Below are 26749 nucleotides of genomic sequence, written 5' to 3'. Positions count from 1 at the left end.
AAAAAAAAAAGAAGAGACGAAATAGCGTTTAAAATTTTATCGTTGTAGTTGAAAAATATCTCATAAAATATGCAGCAGCATTTTTTCTCACTTTTGCTATTCAGATGGCTTTTGAAAGACCTTATTAAATCTTTAAAAGAATTGTGAGATAGTAACTTGGGCTGTAACAGCTTACAGGAATGTGCGTGATCATCCACATTCCAGCACCGGTCTGCCTGACAGCTTCTGCCAGAGCACTTAACCTCTTTGAATGACTTTCTCCCCATCCCTGCTGCAGAGATAACATATGCTAAAAATCAAGAGGAGAAAGGTTTTCAGACAGAGGTTTTACCAGATTGTCCCTTACTAAGATGGAGATCTGAGGAAAACTGAGACCTCTGGGGACAAAAGCTATCCACTCCTTACTCTGCAGGGAACACAGGGAAGCAGCCCGGAGCTCCACAGCAATTCACAGGCTCTTACACAGTATTTCAACTCAAACTCACAGTACAGATTCCCATAAAAATGAACTATGTCGGAGTGAGACAGAGGCAAGTTGTGGTGCTCCTTTCATCATGCTCAGAGTTGAAGATGTCCAAGATATTTCTGGGAACAATCGCGTTGCCTTCATTAGTACAGTGATGGATTTCAGCCTGTACTTATGTATTAACTGGGACCTTTCTAAAGATAACTCATACGTATCTTCATATTCTCCAGTTTTTGCCCTGTGATGGCTCCACCCTTGTCTCTCTCCCACAGCTTCCATTTTGAGGTGCTGTGTATTGCCACACAGAACAGGCTCTCCGCAATCCACCATACCATCCAGCCAAAACATTTGGAACAATTTAGTTTATTTTGGATCTCGTGCTTGCTTACTGGTTTGTGTTAAATGGTTTATCTATCCCAAAGTTTACTGGATTTTTTTAAAAATTGTTTTAAAATGCCCACAAAAAGTATGATATTTCATTTATCACTTACCAGGTATTGGATTTTCTCCCTTAGGGTTTCCTGCTCCAGTAAGACATTTTAAGTTATCCGTTTAAGGATTACTTGGTGTTAGTGCATTCCAACAGGAAAGGAACTGTGATCCCATTGAAGTCCACAGATGCCTGAAAGCGTGTAGTTTGCAAAGTGTCATACTTCTATACATGGTATTTGTGTGCATAATATAAAAGAGTAATTTTGAATCTGCAAGAGTTAAAATTATGATGGGATTATCGTCATAAAAAGCATTTTTCAACCTGTTCATAGATTGAGAGATGTTTCTTTTTTGATTCATTTTTTCCTGGGGAATATCCTTTCAAAAAACCCATGAAATAAATATTTTCCAAAGTCTTATTATCATTTTTGTTATGGTTTTTATTACAATAATAATTGCTGCTGTAATGATAATATTATTAATATTGATAGTAGTAGTAGTAGCAGCAGTAACAATAGCAATAATGAGTTACCCTCCCAGATGTTTTTTGCTGCCCCATGATGTGAAAAAAACAACCTTTTGCATTTTGGCCAACACTTCTGCTACTGTGAAGATTCACTTAGCACTGAGAATACCCAGATTATGTGAAAACTGAGCAGATTTCATTACCTCTCTGAAAGATTTCATATAGAATAAAGATACTAGATGACATTTAAATCAAAGCAGCTTAAGACCTTGAGATGCAAATGTCTTTAGTCATCTAGACTTCTTTTGCATTGCATAGTGTCTGCATGTGCAGAAGCTCCCAGAAAGTTGCCTTTCTCTTTCTGTGGGAACACCTGAGGATACCTAGAGTCCTCCAGTGTTCCTGGCAGCAAAAGAGTTGCACAGCATTGCACCAGGGAATGGGAAGCATTTCTTGAGGAACACAGTTCTGGCAAGAACAGGATCTCAGGTTAAGACAGGCCACACCACAGAGACACTGATCATAACCGTGTGAAATGCAGCTAGAAAAAGATTCCTTTGGGAATGGCTTTGGCATTTGTCTCAGTCTGTTTTGGTGGTGCTATCAGTTAAAGTCCCAGCAGACAGAAGGACAGACCAGATTACTAAGAAATGGGGCAGGCAAGGTAGTACTTTTTGCAGCTAAGGAAGATGTTTGTGACCATTCTGGCACAAGTATTCGAGCATATTTGATAAGACAGACAAATGTTTTACAGGAACAGATGGCTTCCAGACCACTCTTCCTTCCCTTGAGCCGAGGCCATGGTCTGTGTCTGTCTCAGGTACAAAAGCATGGCCTGACTGATCTCCATACTGTGACACCTGGGCTAGGTGGATCAGCTCCCCGATGGCTCCTCAGAGTTTCAGGAAGACTCAGCGAGCTGTGATTATCCAGACTTCATTTGAAATACTGATACCAAGTTAATCTGTTAAGGGAGGATATTTTGCAGTTAACTCAACATGACAGAATGCCACTGCTACCTGCCAGAAACACAGTATATGGCTAGGTCATGCAGTAATCCATAATCATTCTGGTAAAATATGTGACTTGGGACAGCAGGGAATATGTATCATCCCTCACAGTGTGGATTAGCTTGATGACGCTGATGCTCCTGTCAGCTGGAGGAAAGATGTTTGTTGGCTGTGCTTAAACTGCCTAGTATTGCAGAAGATGTGGCCATCACACACTTGGCCACTGTGAACTTGCATCATGAACTTGCATTTGTGATCAGCAAAAATGCACAATCAGAGATTCCTATTTCTTTCACAAATGCCTTCTTACACAGCCAAGGACTTCTTCAGGTGGGTACCAGGTGGGGATATGAATCCTTTTTGCCATGCTGCATGGGTGGCTCTGCTGAGATCAACTGCAGGCTGATAGCAGGTCCCAGGAGCTGTAATATATGAAAAAGAAACGGGGAAATGACTGGAGACAACAGTCCAATCTACTCTTAAAAACCCACAAGTCTGTCAGAGACCTGAAGCATTGTCAAGGGGTAATCCAAAATGTGTTTGCTGCATTCAAACCTCTCTAGAGGTTTGTTGGTGAAAGAAATGCAAAGCATCAGAGAACATTCAAATAAACATCCCTGCACTGGAAATGAAGTGTCTAAGTCAGGGTTGCCAGAACGAGCCATTCAGAGTCTAGTGTCTTGTCCTGTGGGAAGAACTGAGCACAGCTTGTGGTTTGGTGGGGAGGCTGCTGCCACCTGTCTTTATTAAGATTTAATTTAATCCTCTCCCTGTTTCCTGAGTGCCCTAACTAGTTAAGCTCCCTCCTTTGTAAGTTTAATTTCCTGCTTCAGCCTGCAGGACAAGAAGTCCACTTAGGTTCATCCTTACAAATGCACGTGAGCTTTCCAGGGCTGCCACAATCTCCTCCAGTATAATAAACACATCCTGTGTATAATGCTTAGCTCAGACAGCACTACTTCTGCGTGTACAACCACTACTTTTAGCAAGGCTGGTTAATGAATGTAGAAATTATTCTATAAAAGCCACACATGGAGAATTTCAAAGACCTTTCTATTTTGCAAGGTTCCAAAGCAGCTTGTTGTTTCTGAAAATGTATATTTTAAACCTATTTCAACTTCTTAACAATTTCACCACTAATTTTCTGCGCAAAATTGACAGGAAGATTAAAGTTTGGATAGTATATTCGAAAATGACATCGATGTTTGCAATAAATATCTCAAATATTTCAGTGGCATGTTTGATTTTTTTTATCCTAGTTTCATTTGTAACTAAAAAGTGGGGGCTAACCCTTCTTTTTGTAGGAGTTATTCCAAAATTCTCTAACTTTCTGTACAAGGCACTGGTTTTTTATACAGAATTCAAAAGAGGAACAGTTCCTATACTAAAAGTCCTGCTCCAAGCTCAGCGGGAGAGAGGCTCCCTCCTGTGGAATGTGAGGTCTCTGTAACTTCTCACACATTAAAAATCCCCTGTGGAAGTAAACCATGCTTTATTTAGTTATAAATTAGTTACATTTTTGAGGTGATCAAGAAAATAGGATAGTTAGATATAATTCTATTATCAAAATCTTTGAGATTAAAAACTCTGGGCATTAAATTCTCAGTGAAATCTCAGCAGAATACCTTGCTGAATTTACTTCCACGGAGCTGAAATTTCTCCCTTTATTTGAAAAGATTGGTCTAGAAACCTTACTAAAGGATGCTGTTTTCAAATCTTCTAAGAGAAGGCCAAGCAGATTTGAAGAAAATAATGAAAAAACCCAGAGTAATGTAGGAATTTCCAGTTCAGAATATTTCCCATTATGGAGGGCACCATTCAATAGCTATGAAGCCAAATAGCTCAAGAATAAGAAAGCAAGCTCCCCTGATGGCATCCTCTCTTAGCTCTTCTTTCCTGTTTTAAAAAAAAAAACAAACAAATAGAAGATCTGGAAAAAAGATTTGCAAATGGATGATGCTGACTGCAGTTAATATTTTTCCATTTTTTCTCAGGGAAAGAAACACAAGCCTCTTACTTAAATACCAGAAAAGTAGTAGTTCTTAGGTATATATCTATAGCATTGTCAACCTTATTATCAAAATTCTATAGATTAAAATGCTTGTTCAACATAAACTCTCTTAATTTTCTCTTTTTACCCTCATGTGCTTTAAAAATGTTTGGAGCATTCTTAGGGCACCAGGACATTCGCTGAAAAAAAGAAAATGCTGTGGATTTAATTCCATTAAAGACATTTTGAAACAATTCTGCATTTTTAACTGCATTTGGCTTTTGGATCCTTTTTAATGAATGGTATATATGCAATATCATTGCTACATTTCCAGTGCTCCATTTCTTGTTGTGCATCTTTTGAAGAGCCTAGTGTGTTCTGGTTGTGTAAGATAATCAGAGAATTCAATCAAGGAGAAATATTTGTCTGAGCTTTTGATTAGTCTCATTAGATTTTTTTATGTTACATTGCAACATTACCTAGATATGAAAATATAGAAAAAAACTCCAAATAAACAATATAGTACATCCATTATATTGTTTCAATTTTTAACAACTTATTTCAGCTTACATGAGCAAATTGCTGTGCATGTTATCCTAGATATATAGGAGCTACCACAATGAGAATAAGCAAAACACTCCTTTAATTTTAGCATGCATATCTATTAGGCCTGCAGGAATATAATTTATATATAATTATAGACAGTAGGTATTTCAAAACTCTCATCAATAATTAGTTTAGCAATTTGAAATAAATGTACTACACTGGATCTTCATTTTGAAAGTTGATTATTAGGCCAATTGCTGTTTCTGAATAGGTTAGTCCTATCCAGATGTTGTTGGTTTATAGAGCCAATACCCCCAGGGATAGTAAAGATAAAGTTCAGTTTCTCTCCTCAGTGGCTATGTTCCATTAATTTCACCACTGGCACACAATAGACACCAGCCAATTTGTTTTTTAGATTATTGTATCACTTCTTAATAAAGAAATCATAATGTACATTTTGTCTCTCACATAGAATGAATGAGAAATGTATGGGGAGAGAACAGTAGCCTCAGCTCTGTTCTTCCCCTGAGCATGGCTGTGCTAGACTCTGATCAGCTGATCCAACATTGATCACGAGCTTACATTGCCCTTTTCCTTTTCACCAGAACAACATTTGAAAACACAACTTTATCCAATTAGACGTCAACTTTGATGTCAGTCTCATATTGCAGATTGAGGTTGATGTGTATGTTAGCAGATTTTTTTACAATTCTTTAGACGTTTTGATTTCTATACATCACCTACCTGCTTGTAAGAAAATTTATAGTTTACTGAGATAGAAATGCCTATTTTTATTTTCCAGATAAAGTGCTGAACCTGTTTCATTTAAGCAAATCAAACCATATTTTTAAACACCTAATGTTTTTAATAGAATATATAATACGCATTTATAAATAGACATGAACAAACACTTGTATTAGTATGTGAGAACAATTTCCTCACGTGAAAGATATTGCACCCATGCCCACTGATTTCGATATGCTTGTATGCTGTTCAAGTTACCAACATCCTATTTCTCAACTGAACAGATGTTTCTGTATGTGCCCGGCATAAGCCAGTGGTACATATGTATGTTTATAAAATAATTGTTCTAATACTATTCAGAGAAAGGACAGTAACATAAGCTAAGTGTATATTTACAACACAGCTAGCTCCTCAGCTTAAATTCCATCTTGCCTTGGTAAAGTGGCAAATTATCTCACTCTTGATCAAAATGGCTCTTGAAAGTCTCAGTAATTGCACACAACATAAGTAATTTCATTTTAGAAACTATACAAGAAGGAAGATGAGCATCCACATATTAAAATTCAATATGGCAAAATCAGATGCAGCTGTAAAATTAAAGCTCAAGTAAATAATCTGCTCAGTGTAGCAGGTCTGACTGCAAGCATAATTACTCCTTTTGTAATTAATTTTAATTAGGTGAGAAGAAGATAGGTAGACGGCTTTAGTAAACAAATCTTAATAAACACAATCAAGAATGGTATTACATCAAAATCACCTGATAAAACTTTCTTTTCTGCTATTAGGTACTTGCATTCATCTGTTTTCTCTTTAAATATGTATATTTGAGTTTCTCCAAGAATAAGAATGTTTGTGATATATGATTTATGTTACAGACATAACTGTTTTCCATTACATGCATTTGCCTATGCCTTGAACAGGTGGGTCAGAAATTAAATTGTAGGCATATTATATCCTGAGATTAGACAGTATTATTTCAGTTACATTTTGGAATTTGATTTGGGCATGCAGATACCTGGACTGTCAGAATCAGAGACACACAGAATAGTCGAGGTTGGAAGGGACCTTGGGAGATTCTCTAGCCTGGCCCCCTGCTCCGAGCAAGGTCAGCTAGAGCAGGCTGCTCGGGGCTGTGTCGAGCCAGGGTTTGCATATCTCCAAGGACGGGAGCCCCTCCACACCTCTGGGCAGCCTCTTCCAGCGGATAATAACCCTCACAGTATTCTCTCACTGGACACCAATGAGATACCACTGAGTGACAAAAGTGGCAGCATCAGGATCTGTATCAGAGACTCTTGGCGTAGGCTTGGTGAAAACCAACAGGATCTGTCGTGCCACTTTTTCCCCAGTGCGAAAAAATTTTTGGAATTTTTTCCAGAGTGGGTGGGGAGGATTTCACTGCATCTGCGGCTGCAGCAGGGGGGTTGCTCTTTGTCCTCCAGATCCTCAGCTGTGCCTAAGGCAGTGTGAGTGCCACATAGACTTTTTCAACTCCTTGCTGCCCAGTTGAGAAAGGACAGCAAAGTGGCATCCCTCCCAGCTGTATATGGCAACTTCCATTGTGCAAAGCTATTCTGGCCCCATGCCCCTTTCCTGGTGCCAAAGGTTATGACTTGGGGGCAGTCTCAGCCTGTTACTTCAGTATCAAGGATGTTTTGGCAAAGTATGCAACACCTTTGTTGGTGGTGTGGCCTTCACCATGCTGCTGTCTCACCTGAGGTCTGGCATCACTGTAAAGTCTCCTCAGCTTTGGCCATATGTGGAAGCATCACCTGCACAGGAACACGCTCATGCAAGCCATATTCCTCTGAGCACCTTCCAGTATTGTAAGGCACTCAGCTGGGGGATCTGCCTTCTGTTGAGGACTCAAACCAGCACTTCCAAGTGTGCAGGGTGAGGATGCCCCACCTCAACAGTCCCAGCTGGAGGAGAGTGGTGCGAGGGTGACCAGTCCAGCGATCCTTTTTCCCTTGCTCTGTATTAGTCTGCATATTGCTGATGGAGCAGATGGTTACTTGTGCTCTAACAGTAGGTCACTCTTGGAAAATAAAATCCATAGTGAAATGAAGAATAGTTCAGAAATAAGCCAAAAGACCAGAGTCATACTGACTTGGCACAAACTAAGGAAGGCTTGATAAAATGAAAGGGAAAACATCTGTCTGTACTGTACTTCATTTGCTTACAAATGAGCACTAGGCCAGTTTGCAAGTTGTACTTTTGAACTCCAGCGAGATTAGTTCAGCTCTGTTTTTCTTATTCAGGTGAGGATAAGTGCATTTGAGAAAATGTATCACTCCTGGTGTTCGCTAATACTTTGAGGCAACATGAAGCTGGATTTATTTTATCATTGAAAATTTATATTTTGAATTTTTCTAATTACTCATGAAAGTACACAGTTAGGGGCTTTTAAGATCAGGATGCCTGTTTAATTGCAGAAATGATATGGCAGACAGAACCGATAGTCCAACATTACAATTTTATCATTTGGCTTGACCGAGGTTTAGAGGATTTTGGTTCCAAAGAAAAGAGTGTAAATAAAGCTGTGATGGTCCATTGCATTTCTGGTCTCCAATGAGGCTGGGAATAAAGGTGACTTACAATGATTTGTACAAATTACCCTGGTCAATTAAAAATTGGCCTCACTGACTCATCTTATCTCACACAAACAGCCTAATGCAACAGAGCAATAAATTCCAGTCCCTGAGAGGCCAGCACTCGGATTTGAACTGGTATTATAAATTCCTGAAATTGTCAGCCCTAGGCAGTTTTGATTTTCCCCTTCTCTTGCCTCACAAAAGTCACCACAGCTTGGACGACACATGAATAAACAGATCTCCAGCTCCTGGGTCAGCATCTATAACAAAAGCGAAAGGCCTTTCCTCAGCCTTGGCCATCTCCTTGTTTTACCACAGATATAAGATGCAGCTTCTGTAGTCTCCTTTTCTGGAAGCCTATGGTAAAAAGAGCTGTGACTGACTTTTGAACCTCAACAATATCTGTATCACCTTTCCTAACTGTGTTTTATCTTTTTTCACCATACCCTTGGGTAGCACATGACAATATTTAACCAATCTCAAACCTTTCATGGAAAAAGAGAAGGCTGAAAGGGTCGTACAGAGGGATCATGACCCATGACCATAGACCACTTCTTCCAGACCACCTTTTGTGCCATGTTCAATATACAGACCAGTATTCACCTGAAAAGCTGTTTTCCTTTGCTTAGGAGTACATTGGTTTTTCTTCTATATGACACATATTGAAATGTATTTTTGACATAAGCATTTGCAAGTTTAATGACATCAGACATGGCAATTTTAACATCGTCCCTCTCTCCCCACAGGCTCCTCCAGGATCCTCCTTTGAGGGCCTTCTAATTTTAACCTTTTTTTTTTTTTTTCACTACAGTTTTGTTGACAACCACAGCAGTACACGTTTGAGCCAAAGTCTATTACAGCTAATTGAGGTTTTTGATTGGCATGATTTTGGATTGTATGCTTCACTTCTTTTTACTTGACAATTAAGAAGTTAATTAAATGATTCTGAACACAATTAAAAATTGTAACTCGGCAATACATGAATTGATATTAGCTTGTACATCCCACATAATATTTGTAAAATGCCTTTTTATTTGTCAGCTGCAGGGCAGTTAGCGTATCTGTGATTGTCAGATGATAGTTTAATAAACTTTGAGCATGAGATTAAACTGGTGTTTAAATCAGCCTTACACTTTGGTTTGTTTTTTAATACAGCACAATTTAGCTTTCTTAACAGAAATTTTCCTGTGTAGATTTGAAACACCTAGAAAAAGAAACTAAAACAAAAAATAATATGAAGATGGCTCTAGAAAGACCTAATTTAACATAGGAAATGAGATTTAGAATTAATTCCACCAAGAAAAATTACATGGTAGGAAGAGCCTGACTTTATAAGATACCTGTTTTCCTGCCTTCTCAAGTTTCCTTATGATTATCACTTAGGTGACTCAGCACTGGGATAAAAAAAAACCCAACACATTTTACTGGCATAAAAGCCTTGACAGGATATGCACCCCTGTTCACATTCAAAGCAGCTGTTTTAAAAATTAATAAATAAATGAAATAAATAAATAAAAAGGGGGGCTCCAACAGTCCCTTAATTTTTTTGGTTCATTCCCCACAAAGAGACACTTTTTAATCCTTTACCAGCAAAATAAATTGGAAAGAGAACATGTTTCTATTGCCGTCTTAAAAAAACCTATAGGATTCAACTATCACTCAAAATGATATTGTTGGAAGAACAAGCAAGCAATTGCTTTATAGCTAAAAAAAATACCTAAGTAATCAATATTTTAAGCCCTATGAATCTTTGGAAATGATGGCTTCTCTATTGTCAAGTAATTAAAGTACCCTGCCCTCCCTCTTTATTTGCAAAAATTACTAACACTTCTTTAGACACTCCTGATGTTACTGAGGGTTATGCTACTGAAAAGTCAGCTAAAGCAGGCATCAGGCAGAAGACAGTCTAAAGCACTAATCAGAACATGAAAGCATAGCTGACAACAGAAGAGTGGCTGGAGATAAGAAGCATTATTTCGGCTAATATTACTACCCCGCCAAAGCAGAACTATGTAGAACAGCCAAATGAAAGCGTTGTTTTAAGAATGCTGCTAGCATGCATTAAGACAGAAAGAATGTAATAAAATGACCTCATTTTAACACCAGTCCTGGTAAATGTTACATACAATAATATGATTTTTATGCATGCTGGTTTGAAATAGCTACTTTGAGCTTTCACACATGTAAGAATACAGAATTGTGTCTCCATTTTATGTTTCATTCCCCAAAAATGTCATGAGATTACAAAGAAATACTACAAGTCAATTATTATCCATAGGAATAAAACGGTTTTGTGATTTATACTTTCTAGTTGATGGCCAAGATAGATATTGAGAACAGCCCCTTGGGCATTCAGTTACCTTCAAGTGACATGGAAAACACACACAGAATGTTCATAATCAACATTTTTTGGCAAAGCCATTTTAATTCTTCAATTCCAGCTCCTTCATGTTGTAGTTTCTTTTTCCTCTCTCCACTTTTATTTGGGTAATAAAAATGTACTTGTGAGATTAATGCCACAGCATTAAAGTCTTACTTCCTAAAGAAGCTGGAGTTTATTGCTGAGATTGGACAATCCTTCACTTGAATCATTTTTAAAATTCAGCTTAATGCAGTCAGGTTCATATAAAGTTCTTTCAGTTGTATGTACTGATCAAAATCTAAAGTTCTTACCATATCAACAGGCATTTAAACAACACATGAGTCATTTTGCAATATTTTGGAATAGCCATTTGCTGCCCTATGGCCCTATGCTGTTCCATTGTTTGCTCTCTTGCCTCTTAGAGCTGCAAAGTACCTCTGCCCTTAATTCTTCATTCTGACCCTTCCCATTGCAAATTCTCCTTTAAGTTATTTATAACCAGATTTGCTTTGGTCAGGCTAGAACTGTGCATATTCTATGTGTGTCTTAGTTCTGACATTTCCTTAACTCAAAATCCTTGAATTTATAACCTTGGTGTTCTTTTCCTTTAGTCCTGCAAGCTCTAATTTACATCATCTGTCAATGATTTGAGAATTTTTATGCCAGGTACTAGTTCCCAAGGTGAAGGACCTTTCAATGATGTTAACTGTTATTTCAGGTCCTCTTTCCTCTGACAGTTTCACAGAGAAGTCTCAAAAAAGGGGAGAGGCAAAATCTGGCAAGCACTGCCTTCAGTGCTAATACTGTGTGCACTCTTGCCTTATTTCAGCAACTAGTCCTCAGTAATAAAGTCAGAAAAAACAGACACCAGAAGCTGACAAGTATTTTTGTGTTCACAGAGCTGGATCACCTCCTCCTCTGCCTTTGCACTTCCACCCTGCTTGCCTCTTTGCCTTTCAGCTGAGCCATCTAGGCCAGCCGTAGCACTGCTTTTACATCTTTTCCACTCAACATGACTGGTCCCCTGTTGCTTCTTTTCCTTCAGCAGCTGGCATATGCACAGCTAATAAACACTAACACATGTGCCCAACCAGCCATTCTTCACAGTCTCAGTCGCTCCCTTTGGAGCTCCTTGTCCCTGCTGGTCTTCCTCTTACAGACCCAAACCACCATGATCACTGCACCCCACCCTTGTGCAGAGACCTGCAGAGAAGAAATAGTGACATGCAGACTACACGATATTCTTGTGACCCACATTGTACACACAAAGCAGAAGATTAAATGCTCAACAGCCTGCAAGAACTTACTCTCCTACACTGCCTTTCTGGGAAGTTCAGCACAATGGTATCCTGTTACAGACTTGGTACAGACTGGAGAGGGGTAAAATCTGATAAAAGCTATCTAGTCGACAATTCCTAGGGAAGAAATAGCATGTTTCATAAAGACCCAAAAGAGGGGGGGAAACCACACAGGCACTGTGTGGCAGCACAGGAAGAACAAAGAGCAGTAGACCAGAAAGTCATGAGAAAGAACTGTGTGTATAACACTACTTGCACATCTCTGTGCGACGGCTTAGCCTGATTCTCCTTAAATATGCTTGACAATAACACAGCAGCTCCTCTTGTTTTAAGGACTATAGAGTCATTTACCTCAGTGACTCCTAACCTAAACTGATTCAAAGGAAGAATGAAGGCTGACCCCCCACTCTCTACCATGTTAACTTGCCTGCAGCACTGTAAGACAAGCAGTTACTTGATAATTATAATGTTGCTAATTTCTATATATTCCTATATCTTCTTTACTGCCTAATGCTTGCAGCAAATAGAAGCCCACTTGAGGATTATTTTTTTTTAAGGATTTGTTCAATTATTTGAATTGGGGGTTTCTAAGTTTCCCATCAATATTTCAAGCCAGGTGGTACCTTTCAAGATTGAAGGTACCGTTGACTTAATTCAACTTAGCTTGCCTCTGACACAGTACAGGTTATTTCTGTGAACTGAAGCATCTCTGGCAGATGAATAACCAAAGCGACCCTTTAATTTTTCACTGTAGAAGCCATCTACCTTTGTGAGAGATTTTTAAACCATTCATAATTACCACATCTGAGATGCATCTCTTAGAGGTTGAATTTAAAGCTAAAAGCTCTTCTGATCATCATAGTTAAAGCTCACATCTTTCAATCCATCATCATCTTTGACATGCAAGAAATGTCTTCATTTCAGCCATGACTTATCACTGCTACTTCGATGTAAAAAAAAAAGATGACATTGCTGCTCAAAATAAATCATGCAGCAATCTTCCCACCTTCAGTGGCCTCCAGGTCACGCTACCCAGTCATTACTTAATAGCCATCATATTTTATCCCTGTTTCTCCTGAACTGTTGTGCTTATGCAAAAATTGCTTTCTACAGTTGTAAACTCCTGGATGGCTTATAATATCTCTGAGTGTAATTGTCTTTTTTTACTTCCATGTCATATTGAAAGCATACTACAGTCTATATGTTCTTCAGGCCTCAACCCCATAGCATGTATCAACAAGTGAACCTACAATTCCTTATGGAAATTGTATCAATTTGGTCTCAGCAGGAGAGAAGACACGATAACGTAACCTCCTGCTTTTGGAGAATATAACATGGTGGATATGAAATATGCAAATTCATTGGTATTTTATGAATCTCCAATTCAGTTTATAGTGTGGCAGCTTCAGGCCACCCTTCATTGTTTCATACATAAAATAACTTCCTTAAAACTTTTACTGGCCTGTGTGGACAATCAGAAAATGTCATTTTTCTTTATTATTTGTCTCATTAAAAAAGTATAGAAATAGAAATCTGAAATTAAAGTATCCAAATTTTTAATGAGGTATTTTATGATATCCTAACACATTTCTGCTTTCAGAAATTTATTTTACATTTTCAGATTTATGTTTATTACAATAGTTTAGTATGTTTATAGTCTCATTACTATGCTTGTTGTAACATGTAACTTGCCTATATTTCCAATCTTTTATTTTTTTCCATTAAAGAGACACTAACAATACAAAGGCATAATTGAAAGTTCATTAAAATTTGGAGTAGATGAACTCAACCCCAAGTTCCAATTAATGAAGGCTCTATTTTCAGCATGAATAAAAGCTAACACCTCTTCCCATCCCTTTTTATTATTTTTTCTTCTTCCTGTCCTAGCTTCTGTCCTCTTGAGAATGTAAAAAGTCACTCTTTCCCTGTCTGTTTGCTGGAAGCAGGTTCCATCTTGCTCAGGGTAGGTCATAGCTCCTCTTCTCCTTACCTTCTGATCTTTGGTCCTGCCTAGGAAACACTGCCTGTCTGAGGTCAATAAGATAACATCCTTCTCAGCTAAAAAGAGGACATGTAAAAAGTAAAACTGTCCCCTTCCAGAACATAAGGAACTGCAAAGTCCCTCGAACCCTGACCATCACTGATAGTGCCAATGATGCAATCTTTTTTCTTGCTTTCTGAGGACTACCTCAATAGCTTGTTTTTAGTCCTCAGTGGGCATCTCCTAAGATATCCCTAAATATACAGAACCTTTCTTTGTTCCAATAAGCTATTTCCACATGGATTCCACCAAGTAATTTGAAAGCTCTCCCTTGCACTTACCTTGGCTTTTACTTTTATTCTGGTAGCCCTGTAACACCTCCTGCATTTACTTCAGCTGTACTTCAGCTGTCTTGAATCTTACTTCTCACAAAAAAGCAATAAGTTCCTATTGGCTGATTTGGTGATGACTTTTAACCTTCAGCTGTGTTCTTCTCAATCTGCTCCTCTTTGTCTCATCAAGAGCATGACAGCTGTTGTTGATATAAAGAACAGACAGTACTGACCATGAGTCCATTCTTCTCTTTCTGCTATGTCTGATGATTGTTTCTGCTGGTGTTCCTCAAGCAGAGTTCTACTTTGTCATCAGCAGAAATTTCACTAGGTATCCAGTTTCCACTTGCACTTTGCTACCATTTCTTTTGACAACAGTATTATAGCAGTGCAGCTCCAAATGCCTGAGTGGAATTATATAAAGTGGGAAAGGAGAATAAGAGTTCTAATCTGCATATAAAGAAACATAATGAACTCAGGAGTATAGTGAGTCTCACAGAAATTAATTGCAGTGTTTCCATGTGATTTTGAAGTCAAGTATTATATAGGCACATTTTCTTATAACTCCATTAGAAATGTGATTAGCTATATTCTAAGTTGCCTTTTTCTAAGTTTGTACAAGGAAAATAAACAATACTTTGAGGAATTGTAATTTTAATTGGAGATTCAATTGAGGGAATAAATCTCAGTGCTTTTTAATTTACTTCTCAGTAGGCTACAAGGTTGTATAATTTCTGAAAAGGATTATCACTGTGTAGGAAAAGTGGCTGACAAGTGCAGTCACACTTTTCTTCCATGTACAGTAATCACAAAGAAATAATGTCAGCAATTATAAACCATTTTTTTAAAAAAGAACACAAACAAGACCTTTTGCTTGACAACTGTAGTTGTGTTTAAGCAAAATAATCAGTTTGATGCATAGATTCCTTCTTTTTGTTAATCACATTTGTTTCACACTGAAGCCTGTAATAATATATAGTTATTCTTTATAAAACAGAAGACACTATTTATCTTCTCAAGTACTTCTCCTTCTGTAAAAGCCAAAAACAGGGATAGAAGATTCTCTTATCTACCTGAACAGCATTATTGCTAAAAGATAAGGAGCTATTTGATGATAAATACAACGGAAATGGCTCAAATAATCTAATAATTGGAACAAATGAATTGCCAGCAAAAGGGTAAAAGTCCTGGACTGGAGCTCAGGATTCAAGATCTGTATGACTTTAGGCAAAGTGAAGTAGGCGATCTCCTAGAGTTTTCTATTGTCTCCACTTTCTAACTGGCAAGCTCAAACTTGTCATACAGCTTTTCACCACCCTGGCTGCTGGACTAACTTATTGTGGCTATTTCTGAACTGATGGACTCCAGGCTGTTTCTGAGGTGAAAACAGCCTGTGCCCTGGCTAAATCCCAGTTCATAGAAGGGTACAACACACAGTGGTCCCACCTTTTCTCTCCTCCTTCCTCATACCTTGGCTTTCAGAGGCAGGAAGCGTGGCCACACAAAGCTAAACATCACATTGTGCAACCATGTTTTTCTGTGGTAAAATTCCCTCTCAAACAATCAGAAGACCAGGACATCAGGATGTAACCCAAGACATTTTTGTCCCCCACCCTCAGTGCAAACAGCAATCCATGAGAAGATACAACAATGAGCTCTATACTGCTATGGTTTTGCGAATCTGTTAATAAAAAAAGAGTTAAACTCCTATGTTTGTTTGGATAAAAAATTAATTCCTTGGACTCACATGCAACCAATTAATGCACAAATCTATGCTCTCCACCATAAATTATTTGTTCTTTGGTCTTTTGTCCATGTGGAATTGTAACTGATTAAAAGCTCAACATCTCTGGAAAACTACTGTAGTCCTGTTCCGTAGGTATAAGTAGGCAAGAAATCAAAAATTTCTTCCACTCCAATGAACTTCCTTAGATGGAAGAATGAAAGCATTATTCTGTGCTTGTCTCTGCATACCTGTGTGTGCTTATACAGGTATAAATCACATTACCTGCTGCCATACCTAACAGCATAACACAGCCCAGCACTGAAAGCGTTCAAAAAGTTCAGAGCAGCTTGCACAATGAGGTAGGAGGGGAAGCAAAGAAAAAATCCTAGAAAGCTGATACAGCATCAGAGCTCTATATTCTATAGAATACTATAAACAGTATTCAACTTTCTTGATTTAAAATATTGCCAAGATGTTGTTTCAGTGCTGTGGAATATAGCAGATATCCTGTGAAGACATCTTTTCAAACATCTCCCTATGATGGAAAAAAGAAGAGCTAAATTACTCAGTGCAGGAGGGAATAAACAAGCTGTTGCTGATGGATACCAGTAGTGAGAGGAAAACTAATGGAAAGTAACTCATGCATGCTTTCCAACTGTCTGTAGTTTCTACACAGACAAATTTTCATGTTATTTTTAATCTAAAATGCATACCATTACATGTATGCATTTTACATATATGTATGTCTATATATTTTTGATGAAACTACTTAATTTCCTTCCAACACTGCATTCTCTTATGTTTGGTGTCTTGCAATAGAGCAAGGTCCATCTCATCTGTACTGCTCTATTCTGAGTTATACTGAACTCTCTGGGGAGAGGGAGAAAGGAGAAAAGAGCATGAAGCAGCAACAGGGACTAAGAAACTCCCAAGAGAAGCAATGGGCAGCCTGCAAGAGGGAGCAGACCCATAGCCATGGAGTTCAAGTTGCATGCCTGCCACTCACTGCCAGCAGATTTGATCCTGTGCCTTCATCTGCCAATCTCACAGAAAATTAACCCAACAAAAAAGAAATGGTTAGTTTTTCAGCAGCAGCAAGGTAAGCCTTCCTACCATGTCGCCAGACTACTGCTACACCCCAACACAAGGGAAAAAGCAGAAGCATTTAATTGGAAGTGTGAGGGAAAAAGGGGGAACTACCATTTCAGCAGCAACCTATGTGAGAGGTGACATGAAACAGTACCCTGAAAGAGATGCTTCCTTAGCAACCCAGAAGAGGCTGTATGGGTTTGTTTGATGACAGTTGCTGAATAAGGGTAAACAACCAGACCTGGCAAGGATCAGAGTTGCCAGGAGGCAGATTTATTTTATTGCATGTTTTAACTATAAAAATATCTTAAATAATTGTCATGTCCTTATTTATTATTTTATATTTTAAATGAAACAGTGATTTAATAACTGGAAGCTTTTGGTGTCCTTTTAATATTAATAAATAGTTTAAGGAAGAAATTCCAATCTTTGGCTGCACATGATTCCCAGTCTGGTAAGGCAAACTTTCTGCAGGGCTCTTAGAGAGGTTGACAGGAGGCCTGTCAGTAACAGAAGATGCCCACAGTGATCTTTCCAGTTAAATTAGTGGCCACTGCACTTTGTGCAGTCCCTTCTTCCAGCTATGATCCATCCAAAAAAATATCCTTGTCTGTCTAGACTGCTCTTCAGCTGAATATTCCAGTTTAAATTACCTGTTGCCTAAATTGCCCGTTGAGATATGGGCTTTTTGCAGCAGCAGGAAATAAGTTATCATCGACAGCACATCTAGGGATCAATTACGTTTCATCAGTGTCAGAAAAAGTACAACTTGAATAAGAATAGCCAGCCCGGATTCAGATTATGGAGAGACCAACTGATTAATTTTTAAAAACGCCATAAGCATATTGCCAAAACCAAATGAAACAGATTCAGCGGACACCAAGCCAATATTCATTCTTGCTGTATTTCCATTACTGCCAGTGGCTTCACATCAGGGAGATATTTGGCCAGATTACTTCCGATTTTCAGGAAGTGCTTTATCCCATTATCCCATTCAGAGTTATTGTCTGGAGTTGACGCAGAGGGGTGAAATCCGGTGGCTGCTGGCACAGTATATCAGAGTAATCTGAAGTGTACAAGAGAAGGAAATTCCTATAGCTTCAATTTCATTAAGCTAAAAATGAAACAGGATACTACAGAGGCCATAATGGGACCACATACTTTCCTATGATCTACATAAAAGATTCCACAAACTGGCAAAGGAAGAAACAACATCCAAATCTCCTGAATCTCCTGTTAATATTAAAATGATACTTAACTTCAGAGACACAGCACACAGCAAGGAACAGTCCACTGGCACAGAGAACTTCTACTGTTTAGATCTAGCACCTGGATTAACAGATGGCAGATGCTGTGGTACTGACAAATATACATGAATGTATTATGCAACAAAGGAGCAAAGGGTAGGGAGGACATAAAAGTGTTCAAGTATATTGATCAAGCCATAGCTAAAGCATGTCTGTAGAAAAATCCCTGAAGTTTCATTTCATTTTGCAGATGGCTGTAGGTAGGGAACTATTTGCCAAATATTATGTTTTGGTGATGTTGTCAAGTTCAGTTCATGAATACATGTAAAACATTTTGCAGACTCTGGAACAAAGCAAGCAATTCACCTTGGATTTCTTCCATCACTTACTGCCTACAGACAAGGACTGTGTTTCTTTGAGTATTTTGGTTTAGTTCCTTTTGACCCATGGCTCTTTCCCACAGATTAAAACTATGTGTTTGTGTGTGTGTGCTTAAACACTTGACTTTCCTCACTAAAGCTGATGTGTATCCGACAGCACCATAGAACACCTTGTGAGACCATCAAAACTAGAGCAGTGGTTAGATGTCCAATTGCAAACCTCAGATCTCATACAGAAGTGTCAGGCAAGATATTTAAAAGCAACTCTCAAGGCAAAGTATATATATTACCACCAGCCAGGTCAAGATAAGGACAGCTAACAATAGTGACAAGCTAGGTGAAAATCAGATTCAGAGAGTCTGCCAGGACTGGAAATACCATAACAGGAAAATTTGATTACTCTTATGTTGATTTAAATGTCACACTGGAGCATTTTTAGACATTGTAGAGGAATGTTTCAAGGATAAGCTACTCAGGCAGCTAAAAGGGGAGAATCTGGTTTTGATTCTCTTCCCAGTGGTATTTTTGGTTTGTGCCACAACGATACTATCAAGGACTAACTCTGTAATAGTACATAAAATGTGTTTATGTTCAACATCCTTGCAGGCAGCATTAAGGCCAAGGAAAGAATCCTCTGCACTAATGTGTGACTTGAAAATGTCAGCTTAGAAGCAGTCAAAAAAGCTAACTGAACATAAAGTAATTATTAGGTATAGAATAGGGAAGAAAATAGGAAATAATTAATACATCATCGTATAAATCCAAGGCATCTCAGCTCCTTAAATACTACATGCAGTTCTGGCAACCCATCTTAAAAATGGTAGAGCTAAGCTAAAAAAGTGATGGCTGATAAAGATGATCTACAGTCTGAAACAGTTTGCAGGCAAAGAGTGATTAAAAGGTTAGGACTTTTCAGCCTAGAAAACTAATTGCAGAGGAACATAATAGTGAACTGTATAATCAGTAGCACAGAGAGGATGAATAAGAAACTTATTCCTTTTTTTTTTTTTTTTTTTTCATCTACCAAAAGTAGATGACATCCAGTGAAATTATCAACTGGCATATTCAAAAAACAAAAAAGGGACTATACCTTCTCATACCCTACAATTAAGCTGTATAACCCATTACAAAAGGGCAATAGTGATGCAAAAAACCATTATTCAAATTCATGGAGGAAAATCATTACAGACAATTATACACAAAGGTACTGCCTCTGACTAAAGAAATCCCTGAGCTGCACATTTCTGTAAGCTGCAGAAGTATACTAAGAGAGTATTACTCCACCTTTGTGCTGGTTTTATACTAGGCATCCACTGTTGGACACCATGACAGTGTGCTAGGCTACCTAGATCTTTTGTCTGATCCAGGACAGATATTTTTCTGTTCTTATGTCACTCCCTAAACTGTGCTGGAAATGCCTAGAATATGAACTTTTTCATTGTATTATAATCACTACTACCACAGTAACAAAAAAAACTAAAAAAGAGAAAGAATTATAAAAATCAAAAAGTATAGGAAACAAGGCAGTTATCTATACTGCAGAAATGGTTGCACTTATTTTCAGCCACGATCAGGTTGGACTGTACTTTTCTTGACCTGGCTTACCCATAGCAAATTACTATCAAAAACGCTCCAATAAAAAGTTAGTCTAACCTACCCAAAAAAAAGGAAAGGGAAAAAAAAAAAGAAGGAAAGAAAAAAAAAGAAAAGCCCATTGGGAAATCATTGTGTTCATAGAGCAGCTCTCGACAGCAGTTCTTGCTGGCCAGCTGGACCTGCTGGTTTAACACACAGATTGCTTATAAACTATTCTGGCAACTGGAGCCTATCTGAGAATTTCCTTTCCCAAGGAAACAGGCCAGCCAGCTTTGTGACTGCTTTGTGCACAAAGCTGCTAAAGAAAAGTTAAGGATCTAACCCAAAATGAATATGCATGTACACTTTGGTTTTCTTCCAACTTAATCTCCTGTATGCATTAGTGCATTCTGTCATTTTCTTATGATGACTGGTTTGGATGCATTAATCTGGCATTATGTGGATGTCTATTATTACAGATCTTTCATGTGTGCATCCTCAGGTTGTAGAAAAACAGTATGATACAGAAATATTCTCCCACCATGCATTAAGCAACATATCAAAAACAGATTAGATAGATATCTTTGATATTTTTGATATAGTTAATCCTACTTTACAGCAGGAAATGAGCAGGACTTCTTGAGTCCCTTTAGCCCTGTTTTCATCAACGTCACTAACTATAATAGGAAAAGAAATTAGAATGTTGTAATGAAACCAATAATTTTAATTTTGCCTGGAGGAGGGGTATCGACAGTTCTTATTTAAAAAAAAAATCCAGAAAAAACCTAGTTTTATCTCAAAAGATGCTTTGATGGGGGAAATATGGCAAATAAAATCCGTTCTACTAACAGTAGAAAAAATGTAGTTTAAAATGTTGCTCTACCATTGTCCTCAATAAACACATCTCATACATCAAAATCAGGACCCAAAAATTAAAAAAAATATTTTCAGTTTCTGGGTTACGACATTTCTTCAGGAATAGCGTTTAATTCCTCCACCTTTGACTTGTACATAAAGATAAGACATCAGTCTATTGGATGTATTGTTTACTTGTACCTTAAGGTGAAGACAAAAATCTCCCACATGCAGCCCCTAACAAAAGAGGGCCTTGATAAAATTCAGAGCCTCTAGATGAATGCATGCAGCAGCAACTCCAATATACACTGGTGTTGTGCTCCTGTGTCAACAGTTTAAGAGTATTTATACCTCCACCTACATATACAGCATGTTCTTTTACTACAGTGACCAAAACGCTAATGCATGGTAAAACAACCATGCTTGAGACAACTGAGTAAGCATGTTTTACTCAAAGCAGTGACAGCAGATTACTGAAATTAACTCTGCTTCATTCCTTTCATTCCAAGCCTTGCAAACAAGTCACATTACCTTGTTGCTCTTTTTAGCATAGTGTTTGATAAGACTATTTGAATATGTCTTCCTAGATCTTTCCTGGCTGTCTCCCCAGTGCCCAGATGACTCAGAAACTGACAGATGCCAAGCACACTTTGTTCCAATAACTGGTTGTATGCATCTCTGAGCCTAAAAATAAGTAGAAAGAAAGGAAAAAATCACACTTTTAAAGTATTACACTTGATTACTAAAGGGAGAGACTAGGAATGGTAGGATAAAGCAGAGCACAGGGACCTGGACAGAAAAGAAATGAGGACAAGGCAGCAAGCCTTAGGCACAGGCAATTGGCCAGGGCAGCAGGTACTCAGCCAGCAAACAACCCAATACATGGGCAGGCCATGCTGTCACTTTATCAACGCTTAAATGCAGCATTACAAACTTTGCCCATGATTCCCTGCTGCTTGGTTTTGCCCACGTTGCTAGCAAGCCTTGAGCCAGCTGTGATAAACTGTAAGAACAGAGCAGTCAGGGGAATGTTATTCACAAGATATTGACTGGCTAGGACAGAACGGGCTTTACCACCCCCCCCCTGGAACTTGTCCTCCCCCTCCAGTTCACAGTGCGAAGCTATTCCTGCCGAACACAATGGATAATAAATCTATACTAAACCCATCTCCTCTGCTTTTGTTCACTGAAAAAAATACCTTCCCAATGAAGCTGTGCAACCAGGCTCTCCCCTGCCCGCAGTGTGAAGAGGAGCCCACTAGCAAGTAAAACAGGCCTGGACCCGGTTGAGAAATTGCTACAGAGGTGATTCATAGTCAGGGCTGTTAAAAACCTTATCTCAGTTCTCTCTGTTCCTGCTGTCTCATCCACTGCATCAAAATCTTTTTACAGCATCACAAAGGACAGATGACATTGTACATGAGGGCAGCCACACAGACCGCCCTCCCTTTCCCTTGGAGACTGCTCTATCTACTTCATGTATCAGACTATGATATAACCCCATAACTTGTGCTGGGCATAGCATCCAAAAATATCCCCTGGTTGAATGTATCCTGATGTATCTCTAGCAATAGCAACCCATTCCCATCAGATCAAGCTCTGCGTGACAGTGACAGTATGCAAAACTGCTCAACAGTCAGTGGCTCAAGCAGAGGCTTTACCTAAGGGCTGTAATATCTGCCAACATCAGCTGCCACCCTGATATAGGCAGGTTAGATAACACCTCCAACCACAGGAAGAAACAAATTGAGGCAAGACTGATGAAACAAACATTGCTTTTATCACCCAAGTCAGGATGCAAGTTAGTCCTGTCCTACTACACAACAAAAAAGCCGTATGCCTGAGGAGCCACTGTTATCTGTGGCTTCAGGACCATCCTGAACTCCTGCAGCCCTTGGCTGTGTTGAGATGTAAAGCAAAGCTCATGGCCATATGATAGTTTTGATATGACATTTCTCAAGTCAGGACATTAGTCAGCTCTAGGCTATGGCCTGGGTTTTCCAAACTAGCAGCTGCACACTCACCTTATCAAAGTGAAGAAAGGCTTGCGATGTTCCAATGAGGATCATTGTCATCTTGTGTGTGTGTGTATGTGTTTTCTTTCCTCAAGCCATCTGCCACTCCCTTGAACCCTGTTTAATTCAGGTGGGGAGTCCCAATCACAGGTCTTACTGCTTCTATAGCTACATCTCCATCAGGCTGAGAACTGCTATCACACTCATTTTACCAATGCAAAAGTAGCTCTTTTCCCCTAGGGGTGTCTAAAAAAGTCTTTAAGTTATCCTACAAGACAAAACAGATTCTTTTCTGTTTCTCTGCTTCCGAAAACAATGCTAGGATGAAAGAAATGTATCTGCAACTGTGAGAAAATACAGGACTGGTGACTGGTACAAAAGCCAAATTGATTGAACTTCAGTTCTGTCTCCTATGACAAACAAAATTGCAATAAAATATCGATCTTAGACTTTCTAAGCACGGAGTTAACTCCTTCCTGGGTACTCTCCAAGTCTGCTTTGGAAGTTTTCCCTTCCCAGGAGCAGCGCCTGGGAGCGGGCTTGGTGCGGTTCGGGCGAGGGAACGCGCGGTGGCAGTGTGGCCCCTCGCCGGGCTGTCGCCGGCGGGGCGCGCGGGTCCCCTTTCCCTCGCGGGGTGCCCCGGGCGGCTGCTCCTGACCAACCTGCACTGCATAGAACACCTTCGACCGTAGGATAAAAACCAACCAAACAAACAAACAAAAGCCCACCAAAACCAAATCAAACAAACAAAAAGAAAAGCCAACTAAAAAAACCCCAAACAAACAAACAAAAAACCCAACCAAGCAAACAAACAAAAAAATACCCAAAAACAAAACCACCCTGAGCGGATGGCCCTTCTTTTTCCACGTGGTCCTAGAGACACACAGAGGAATAACGTTGTGTGTATTTAAGACAAAGCCCTTGCTGTGGAGCTGTTTCACGTTTAAACTGAACACCTCAACGTTCATACTTACACCCATTTCCTCTAAGGTCCACCTGCAGCTGAAAATAATCTGGTTTCAGGGTACAAACCCAGCTTGTCCCGTAAGTGCCAACACGGGGGGGGGGGGGGGGGGTGTGTGTGCAGAAAAGTGAAAGCACCAACTACCACAGCTTTCATATAAATATTACTTGTGGGGAACTTCTGATGAAGAAAGGTTACATGCTTTAGGCCAAGCACATCTGGTCAGAATAAGTCTTAAAAGGAGTATCTGGTTTTCTGATCTGCTTGACTCCAAGACAAGAAAGCAAATGTTTTTGTATGTGATTCCTCATCCCTTAGTCACTCATAATTAGATCTTTTTTCCAAAATTCTAACGAGCAATCATTCATGACAAGTTGCAGTCCTTTCAGGGAAAACCCCAACTAAATTACTTTGCATCTGCAAATGGCACTGGTACTATTTCCCTCTCAAAAGACTCAGGGTTGGTGGGGTTTTTTTTTCAATTCAGTCAAAGAGGTGTTAATCCAACATAAATCAGCTTCCAGGAATTGCTATTGATGAGGCAATCAGTTACATGATATTTTCTCATTTTCTTCAGTTTAAGAAAAAGCCTTAATTCATTTCTATTTCAGATCTTGGCTGAGCATTGTCTGAATTGCTGTGCAGGCAAAATTCTTTCTCTCTCCCCTCCCCCCACCCCTACCCCCTAAACTTTCCAGTCAGCATTCCTAGTCACAAGGAGAGAAACCTATGTCAGAAATGTCATTAACAATTGTAAAGCTTAGAGCAAACTGCCATTTGTTTTCTCGGAAGCACAAATAAATATACGCAAGCCCAAATAAATATACACAGTTGCAAAAGAAACCTGTTAACAATTCAACAGTTCTTCCAACAGAGGCAACGCCAATGTGCCAAGAGTTTCCAAACCTGTATGTGGCATCAGTGGCATCTGAGGACAATCTTTATGAGAGTATCTTCTAAATCCTGAATCTATTTCAGGTGTATTTTGTGCGTGAAACCAAATTGCTTTCGACTGTAAAAACTATCCAGAATTGATGTTTGTGCTGGAGTTCAGGAATGAAGAAGACAGCAGGGAAACGGAGGAGGGGGGGAAATGTTTCACATTTTTTAGACTATTTTCTAATCTCAGTCATCCTCACTCATATGTGCTGAGAATGTACTACCTATTGTTTACTGAAAATGCTTTTGTGACTGCCTGTAAGTCAGCAAAAGGGTCTAATATAGTTTCTAACATAGTTTACATTCCTTCCTATCTGTGATGTGTCTTCCCCATTGTTTTTCCTGCCTTATACTGCCTGTTCTTTCGTTGTTTTATCCCTCCACTTTGCTGTTACATTTTTTGCCCGCCCATCGTAGTTCTGCCACATACCTCCAACTTCTTCCTCTCCAGAAATTCTTGCTCCTCTTTCCCAGCTGGTACCCCCACAGCTTATCTCCAACTTTTTTGTTCCTGTACAGAACCTTTCCTCATCTACAAGGAAGGAGCGTGTCACTCTATTTCTCTTAACTAGTGAAACTGTTCTCACGTATCATTAATGTGATCTCTCCAGTGATACTCCACATTAGAACAAAAGGAGATGACATTAGCCAGACTGAGAAGAAAGGCCAGAGCTCCTTCCCCCCTCTTAGAGAAAAAAATGGGAGACAAAGAGTAAATCGGGGGCAAAAGGATTCTCGACTCCTCAGCATGGAGCAAGTTCCTCCTCCCCATCCTGAGTTTTATGAGAATAAGGAAGGTGCCCCAGTTCCTTATGTTACAGTATATCCTGAGACAGGGATCGCCCAGTTTCACCACCCCGTACCCTCACCCCTGCCTGCACTCCTGGTAAATCCGAGCTATGCCAGCTCATTCGAGACTTGGAGTGCCTCTGAAATTACAACACATGAAGATAAAAGCCACTTGAGTTTTCATTTGCTTTTGAAAAACATCAACTTTTCTATAAAAATACCTACATTGCACTTAGTGGGGATTATTACTATATTTTTTCTTGATCGTGCAGTCCTCGATCACCCCCTTCTTTTTCTAAAGCCTGCACTTTCCTTTCCCCAAGTCATTGTACGTTCCCTTTTTCCTCCTCCTTTCAACCCACCGTGAGCAGTGTTTGTTCAAACGGCAGCTCCAGGCTGTGTCCCGAGACGGCGTGAGGGCTCCAGCCTCCCCGGGCCCACGGCCGCCGCCGGCGGCGCAGGCCAGCACAGACCCCGGCGAGGGCACGGCCAGACGAGGGGTACAGCCGTTAATTACGCGATTCCCTCACCGCCTCTTTACAGCGGACAAGGGGAGAAGGCGGCTTCAATTCACCCCTCCGCAGATCCTCAGAAAAGCCTGGAAAGCACCTCAGGGAGCCGGGGAAGCCCCCAGCCCCGCGGCCCGACCCGAAAGCCCCGGCTGCACGGCCGGAGCGCCGAGCTTAGAGCGGTTCCGCGCCTCACGCTTCAGGGCGAAACTGACACGCACGGGACGCAGCCGCGCGTGACGGACAGCAGTACCCGAGACGTGCGACGCGGGATACGCGCGGGCCGGGGCGCGGGGGCAGCCTGCGTTCCCGCGTGTGAACGGCGCGGGGTGTCCCGCGGGGGTGCGCGTGCCGCGGGAGCGCGGGCCGGGGCGGCACAGGCCCCTCGGAGCTCCCGGCGGGCCGGGCCGGGCCGGGCCCCACGCCAGCGGGAGGGCGGG

The 26749-nt window shown here is 39.9% G+C and overlaps 1 long non-coding RNA gene across 1 annotated transcript; it reads right to left on the bottom strand.

The window, feature by feature from the left end:
* Nucleotides 1-536: 536 nt before the first annotated feature.
* Nucleotides 537-26730, bottom strand: LOC129736278 (uncharacterized). Its single transcript, XR_008732636.1, has 3 exons — nucleotides 26163-26730; nucleotides 21625-21777; nucleotides 537-2796 (listed from the first exon to the last, which is right to left on the bottom strand). It is a non-coding gene; the product is annotated as an uncharacterized LOC129736278 (long non-coding RNA).
* Nucleotides 26731-26749: the final 19 nt, after the last annotated feature.

The sequence above is a fragment of the Falco cherrug genome, chromosome 5 (assembly GCF_023634085.1).
Source record: "Falco cherrug isolate bFalChe1 chromosome 5, bFalChe1.pri, whole genome shotgun sequence".
NCBI lineage: Eukaryota > Metazoa > Chordata > Aves > Falconiformes > Falconidae > Falco > Falco cherrug.
The sequence above is the reverse complement of the archived record's forward strand: the minus strand, read 5'-3'. Positions and strand labels throughout refer to the sequence as shown.